Here is an 8,597-nt window from a genome sequence, read left to right as displayed (position 1 = left end):
ATCTCATAATACACGGCATAAAAGAATTCTTCTTCACTAAATAAAGGCTTTATTTTAGTTTCCTAAGGTTACAGCCGGCAGCTGCTTCACTAGTCTGTAGTACTGATCGCCAGCCTGACTTCGTCCTCGCTGTCGCCCTGACCCCTCCTCACTCTGCCCACGGATAGTGGATCCCGAAGGACTTACATGGATTGCTTTCTGGCATTAGTGGAAATATCCAGTGCAAAGTGTTTTGGTTTTTTTGCCCTCTGCAATAGAAAAGGTGTAAAGGGGTTTGCCTCAGAAGATTTAGGAAGCTTAAAATTGCTTCTGGGAGGGCCAGGTGTCACCTAATTTTTGTTCCAACCTTAGATGTGTAGTTAAGTCTATTTGTAGCCGATTTACTCAAAATGGTACCCTTGGAACTTCTTGGGTCCAGCTTGAAGTACTGATAGTTTAGACCCATGTGTGACTGAGAAACCAGGTTGTACAAAAACCATTAGACCATAGGACTGCAGTCGAGTTGGAGTTGCACAGGGTGATATGGCTAAGCAGCTACCACACACATGGGCCCTGATCATCACAGGTTTATAGTTCAGCTGTATATTTTTATGTCTACTTTTTTCTTTTTGTACCTGTAAGTCAATAGAGGATTTCGGCCTTTTTTGACTAATGGCGCTTTGGTGCCTAGGCACATTTGTCCTTTATCAGCTTCTTAACATTTAGTGCGTTACAGGATCTAAATCCCACGCTATTAAACAAAACACTGCCTCATGAAATCTGTAACAAGTGGTGATTTACTTCATCCCAGATCTGGATAGTTGTTTTGATTCATCCTAGAACTTAACCAGGTTGGCTTGTAGGGGATGCAGACGTGCCAAGGAAGTGTTATTCGAAGCTGATGCACTAACATGATCCAGACAGAGCTGGACAATACCTTGCTTGAATCATCCAGTGTGCCTCCCATTGTGTTACAGTAGGGATTTCTGGTCATAAGGCGAGACCGTCAGCTGATTGTGTGGCTCCCCCGACACTACCCTGCAGGACTGAATGAAAGTAATGATTCAGACTCTTTGCTTAATGAGTTGGTTGTCCAGCAATGCATTTTCTTTCTGAGAACAATATATCTACCTTTTCTGTACAGAAATTGGTAGCCAGACAATAGACGCGCACCAATCTGAGCGTGCCAGGGTCATCCCGGATTATTCTGCATATAACTGTTGCATAAACTGCCGTTTTATTAATTTTATTCTGAATGGACGTTCTGCAGTGAATTGGTCCAAAATGTGACTCCGTTGCAGTTTTTGGAGCAGCATCAATGCCCTTTGTTCAGTGACCGAAAGATCTGTGACACTGTGGTGTTTGTGACTACTCGTGCTGTGTTGTGAGCTGCATTCTGTTCCTCCTGTATGCGTTAACGTGCTAAATCTTCCTATTAATGTTTATATAGGCGGTGATTCTTCCTAAAGTTTATAGGGTGGGTCATCATGAAAATGGGTCAATTTTGAACTTTTACTTCTGTTCCTAGAAACTTGGAAGGTACTGTAATTCGCAGCTTGTGTATACTGTAGTGCTTAAAGCAAGTCATGGAACGCTAAAATTCTGGAATATAGGTGTAAAAGTGATTCAAAGAGCACACACAGTGCTCCTGTTCCTGCTGCCAGAGACACTGTCTGAACTCATTGACAGGTCTTAAGCCTCTCTAGAAATTCAGTTTTTACACTGAAGAACACATCCCAGCAGTATTTTCAGCATTTGCAGATGAATATAAGGTTTTTGAGTGTCTCGTTGGGATTGACTTGCAGGATCTCTGAAAACCCCTAAAAGCAATTCAAAATAAGGACAGAAAGTCCAGTGTTTTGTTGAGCATCTCCAAATTTTAAATAACTTATCCTCAATTTCAGTTCAAAGGACCACCTGTAGCTTAAGCAAGGACCAAGCACTGTTTCCACTGAAAGCCTCCGATCGTTGAGCAGTGCAGTTGGCTTGTATGTGGGGTTGCTATGTTAAAGGACCAGCATAGGGAGGTCCTTGCTGTGAGCTTTATCTCAAGTTTGTTTCCAGTAGCGGTCACTTTGGAACAGGAGCTCTGTGTGTAAACCAGAGGGATATAAGCGTGTGCACACTTCCACAAACGTGATCTGTTTGATTTGCTGAATGGTTAGGTAGATTTTGACTTCAGAACTTTATGCAGATTCAAAGTTGTTGTTTTTTTATATGAAAACCACTGAACCATTTTTCACTTCCAAGAGTTTTTTTTTTTTTTACTGGAAAAAAGGAAATGTGATGCCTGTTGGAAGGGGTGCGTTTTCAATGCGGACCAATTTTTTTTTCTTGTTCTGTAACTTTTTTTTTTACACTAAGGATTTCAAATGACCTGGGGAATGTTTAACGCAAAAATTGAGCGGTGGCGGTCAAGAATGCTCAAGGGTTCAGTTCTTTTTCCCCACAAGGAAAAAGAATCCATCGACGTGGTTCGGTAGTTTCTCGATGCCCTGTTGTGGCTTTTCAGGGGAAGGGAGTTTGACAGGCCTCTCGTGGCGAGCCGAGGACTGGGCGCTCATCTGGGAGAATCGGGATGTTCCGAAGGGAAGCTTTGGCGTTTTCTTTTCTTGCTCTTCTTTGGTTGGTCAGGATGTGCTCAAATATATCTGTACCATGAGCTTTATGCTTTAATAAACAAGATTGCTCTTTCCATGTGTGTTTTCTTTAAAGACGTTAAGAGGCCTCAAGTGTCGCAGTGTTTTCTCCAGCTGTTTAACTATCTGACAGACTTTCAACGGGATTTTGCTCTGAGTGCAGAGTAGAAGGGTGCAAGTGCAGCACAAATGTGGAGTTTACAAGTAATACACCTTTATGGAGTCGTTCAAGACCACTTCAAATGAATGCATAATGCAAACTGGGCTTTACTCTAATTCGTTATAGTGCAGCCGTTGCGCAGAAACAAAGCACTTTTCTAGATGAGTGGTACAGTAAACCCACATTAATGTGAAACTTATGATTTTGGATTGTATTAAGGGGGTGTTAGGTGTCTTTCATAAGATACAAATTCATATGTTCAGTCTGTGTTATTATTGTAAGATAAGTGGGTGTCATTAAGTCAGACAATTAACAGGTCATCTTGAATATTCGGAGATGATTTCCAGTAAGCCTGACTCACCTCTTTGAGTGGCAGATGTTGAGAGGAATGAGTGAAACCTTTTTTCACACTGTACTTAGTCACCGGCAGGTGAAGTTGGATGCATACCAGTTCAGACTAATTTGCATGACAGGTGAAGGGGTGCACTGATTATATTGAATGTAAGTGAATCATTATGACTTCCCTTGTCGGGTTCAAAATGCAGGGAATGAAGTAGCAAGTTCTCCTCAAGTTAATTTGTTAGGGAGGTAAGTCAGTCCACACACTGTTCAGGCAATGGGCTGTGGTCAGGAAGGGTGTATTATTACTGCTCTTTGTTCTGTCACTTAACCATTATTCAAGAGATTTTTCAGAGCTCAAAAGATGACCTTTGCATCTCTGGTTTACAATGTAGCTAGATCCTGACAGCATGCAACTACCACCCAGAAAGTATTTTGTACGTTTCAACAAAGAGAAAACATCCTGCATTATTTTAATGTTCCAACTAATACTCCCTTGTATAGCAATTATTTTGCCTACAGCTATACAGTATAGTTGCCTGCATTAAGAGCATCAACGTGTGTATTAACACCCACTGAATATCTCCTACATGTGTAGACTGGCGAGGAAACAAAATGGCTGGGGTATCATAGTGTTGATGCAGGTGTGTGTTCACGTAACCACATAAACTTTCTCCATTAACACTCTTTATTTTGCATCTGTAATGTAATCCCAGGTATAAACATAGTTACATGATCTCCCAGGTGCAAATTGCTCCAGTGCAGTTCTAATGATACAGATGTCTAAAGAAACTAGCCACTCCACATGTAACCTTTCGGCCAAATACAGTGATTGTATTCTGTCTTATTCTGAACTTGTTATACATTTGTCATTAATTACGTGAAAACTGCACTTTCTGGGGTTTTAGTACTACCAACAACTACTAAGAGAAGGTTTAGATACTCCCAAGAAGTATGTTACTTTATTGACACTTATGTGGTCAGGCAGTTTTTCTTTCCAGTGCAGGTTGTACAGTGAAGCCATGGTGAGAGAATTTGTGCATGAATGCCAGCATAAATGTACTGTACAGAAAGAATAGTTTTAATGCAAACTCCAGTATTGTGGTGTAAGGTAGTATTCTTGACCATGTGGCTTTGCCATGCAAAATGTCCCATTGTACTGGGAACGTGGAGTACATTTGAAGTCATTTCATAATGGCATTATGGTGTGGCTGGAAGGTTGCCAGTTCATATCCCGCGGCCGGCAGAGGAATCCTACTCCGCTGGGCCCCTGAGCAAGGCCCTTCACCCCAACTGCTCCAGGGGTGCTGTATAAATGGCTGACCCTGTGCTCTGACCCCCAGCTTCTCTCCCTGTCTGTGTGTCTCTCATTCATGCTTAAATACTAAAACAATGCCCGTGTTTTAGTATTTAAGCATTTCCCCATTACTGCAGGGAATGTTTATTTATTTATTCTACATACAACATTCACATTTAGCAGATTTTGTCCATTTAATCTGAAGCCCGTTAAAAAACGAGAGCTTACTGCACAGTACATAGTGTGTTTATTGGACAACCCTGATGTGGCAGTGTGAGGTCCCCAGCAGTTTATCCTTTTCACCAAAGAACTGAGATTCAACTGCTCACTCATATTCATGTGCCTGTCAGACAGGTGCTTAATTACTCAGTGGTGTGACTCACTCTGATTAATAGACAAAACATACTTGGGCATCGCAGGAATGCTGGTGACGTGTTGTAGCCATGGGATATTTCACTGTACTTCCAGGCTTGATTACTTCTCCGTAGCTCCTAGTTTCATAGCTGTCCTTACTTTTCCAGTTTTTTGGTACTCCAAAAAAAAAATAACTCACATTTTCACAAACATACCAGGGTACCCCAGCCACCCTCTGTGGGTGCCTGCCTTTTCAAGAGATAAAAGGTGAATTACCAACAGGTCCAGAAACACAAGAACTTCAAGCAAAAAAAGAAGAAATCAAAGTGACAACACCGATATTGTAAACTACGAATTTATAATCTGATCTTGAATTGTATTGCCATTTTGATTACTGGGCCACATCTTGTTCATATTGTGATTAATGACGCTTTTAATTAGGTAGACATTATGATGAGGGTAAGCTGGAGCTAGCCCAGTATCCCAATCTCCAGGAACAAAGGAGCAGCTGTTACTATAGATGTACACACATTATATACAGTGCCCTTCAAACGCATTGGCACGGCAAAGTGAAAACTTGTTTTTTTTTTTTTTTACAGGAATGTAATTAATATTTGCGATCATCCATTCTCAGCATTTTATTTTGGGGGTAAGTCCGTGCATTTTGTCTGATCATATTAGAACAGTTAAGAGCAAAAACCCACTCTGTGACCAGGCTTAGTGAACACTTGGAGCGCGCGAAAGCTAGTATCGAGTTGCAGGTGCCCTTTGAGGCAAAACTGCGTGACGTCTGCAACCCCGAGCTCAACCCGAGGTGTTCTGCTGCAGCTGCTTTGGAGTCCTTACCCATTCTTGGCTTGTTCTGACTTCCGCTTTGTTTTCCCTTTGACGTGGAAAATGCACACGCATTTGAATTTAAATCTGGAGATTCACTTTGTCAGGTCTTTAAGATTTTGCTCTTTTTCCACCTGATCGACTCTGGTGGTTGCACTGGCCTTCAGTCCTGGGTCACATTCATGCTGCCCGGATCGTTGCTTTCGACCTCATCAGACAAAATGGTTCCGCACAGCTAGGGGGTCATTTTCCTGCCGTCGTCATTCGTTTTATCACCGTTACTGGCGAGTGAGACAGTCCCGACAGCAGCTGTGCCCACTGCCCGTCGAGGAAGGGCTTGATCTAACACCGCTGCTGCTACATGGCCGTCACGATTCCCGGTAGACGCTGTGCGCCGAGCACTTCTGTCTGCTCCTCAGCTGAATGGCTCACTCTCCAGGGACAAAACCATTCCGCCCCTCCTGGTAGTCGAGCTCGCATTTTTATTCACACCCTCGGTACATCAACTGGGAGTTTACTAAGGCATAGAAAAGGCAGGTGCTCCATGAATGCCCCCCCGCACACACACACACAAAACGTAAAACATAACAAGGTTCTTTTTGAAACCAGCTCTCGTCCGTTTTTCCATTAGCCTTTAAGGACATCTAGTGGCAAGCTTGACAATTGTGTGTATTTGTTGCGCGGGCTTGCACAATTAGAAACAAAGGGATAGATAGATACTTTATTGATCCCGTGAGGGAAATTGCAGGGCAACAGCAGCTTAACACAGACAACACAGCCACAGTGTAACGAATGATATAATAATAGTACAATACATACAATACAATCAGTACAGTGAGGGGTGCACTAAAAGAGTTACTCACAGTCCGGACACACAAAGAACAAACTAGAACAACAGTACACAGAAAAATCGTATCACACATATGAATATAAATATAGATGTAAATATAGATATAGATATAAATATAGATATAAATGTATTGCACAGGTCCCTGGCATATATTGCACAAAAAACGGTTGTAAATGGGAAAAGAAAGAAAGAGAACAGATGTAGCAGTAGATGTGTAGATGCGTTCAGTCCAGAAACAGGTCACTGTCAATGTTGCCTCTGCCCAGATGCAAGGTGGATGCGTTGTATAGTCTTATGGCAGAAGGCAAGAATGACCTCCTGTAGCGTTACCTGTTGCACCGTGGATGAATCAGTCTATTGCTGAACGTACTCTTCATTTCTGCAAGCCTGTCATAGAGGGGATGGGAGATGTTGTCCATGATGGCCTCTAGTTTGGACACCATTCTCCTCTCAGCCACTACCTCCAAGGGGTCCAGGCCAGACCCAATGACAGAGCTTGCTCTCCTGATGAGCTTGTTCAGCCTTTTGGAATCTACTGCTCTAATCCCAGTGCCCCAGCACACCACTGCGTAGAAAATGGCACTCGCTACCACCGACTGATAAAACATGTGTAGCATCTTACTACACACATTGAAGGACCTGAGCCTCCTCAAGAAGTAAAGTCGACTCTGTCCCTTCTTATAGATGGCCTCGATGTTCTTAGACCATTCCAGTCTATCGTCGATGTGCACTCCCAGGTACTTGTACGAGTCCACCATCTCCACGCCACTCCCATGGATGTAGACAGGAGTAGGTTTGACCTTTTTCCTCCTGAAATCTACCACCAGTTCCTTTGTCTTTGTAACATTCAAGGGGTAAATGTACGGATATAAGGAAATACACAGAAACATGACCAGCGTATGAAAGATAGTTAGTTCAGTTGTGAAGTTTTCAAGCCCAATTTCAAACATATTGACACACGTCTGTCAGCCTGCATAGCTGATATTTCTAGAGGGAGGACGATAGAGCAAGGAGCAGCGTCGCTCCTGAAGAAGGCGCCACAGCCGAAACGTGGTGTTACTTTTCTTTACCTTTTGGCACGGAATGAACCGTCACCTGATCCTTATGATGGAGAACGTAGATCACAGTTTTTAATTCCGTAGCCTATCCGTCCATTCATTCATCTTCTGATCGCCTTAGCCATACAGGAGCTGAAGCCTATCCCAGCAAGCAACGGGCCCAAGGCCGGACACACCTGGGGCCTCACACCAGTCCATCACAGGGCAGACAGACACTCCCACCAGCGCCAGTTCTCCCAGAAGCCAAATAACCTCCCAGCATGTCTTAGGACTGGGGTGGGGGGGAAACCGGAGCCCCGGTGACACCCACGTGAACTTCTAGTACAAAATTGAGCCGAGGGTCACGGCCGTGCGCTCAGGCGATCAGATCCCTGTTAGGACACTCTCTTTCACCTCCATAACCTTCGAGCTGCCAGAGAGCAGGGCTCTGGAGACTTGCGCAAGCAGCATTTTCGGTTTTTGCCTTTTTTTCAAGGTATCTGCTGATAAATAACTCATTTTGTCTGTTAAAAAAAAAACTATTTTACCGTGTGAGTTCGCAATAAAAATACTGATTGGAAAAAAAGATGTGCAAGTGTCATTTGTAATCCAGAAACATTTGAAAGGGTCTTTGAATACTTCTGCAAGATACGATTTTTATTGTCCCCTGAGGGATTTGTTTTATGGACACCCAGCACTCATTTAAATCTATTTCTTTAAATAGAGTCCAAAAAAAGAGAAGAAAAGAAAAGAAAAACATCGCACATTATACTATTACAAAAAATAAGAAAAACACTGCACATCATTCTGTTGCACAGTAAAGTGTAACACATAACAACAACATGTAACATTTAATAATAATAATAATTGCTTACATTTATAGAGCACTTTTCTGGACACTCCACTCAAAGCGCTTTACAGGTAATGGGGATCCCCTCCACCACCACCAATGTGCAGCCCCACCTGGTGATGCGACAGCAGCCATAGTGCGCCAGAACGCTCCCCACACACCAGCTCTCAGTGCGGAGGAGAGCAGAGTAATGAAGCCAATTTATAGATGGGGATTATTATGAGGCCATGATTGATAAAGGCCGATGGGAAATTTGGC

Source organism: Lepisosteus platostomus, chromosome 3 (assembly GCF_059453375.1).
Source record: "Lepisosteus platostomus isolate fLepPlt1 chromosome 3, fLepPlt1.hap1, whole genome shotgun sequence".
Lineage (NCBI taxonomy): Eukaryota > Metazoa > Chordata > Actinopteri > Semionotiformes > Lepisosteidae > Lepisosteus > Lepisosteus platostomus.
This window is presented reverse-complemented; position numbering follows the sequence as displayed.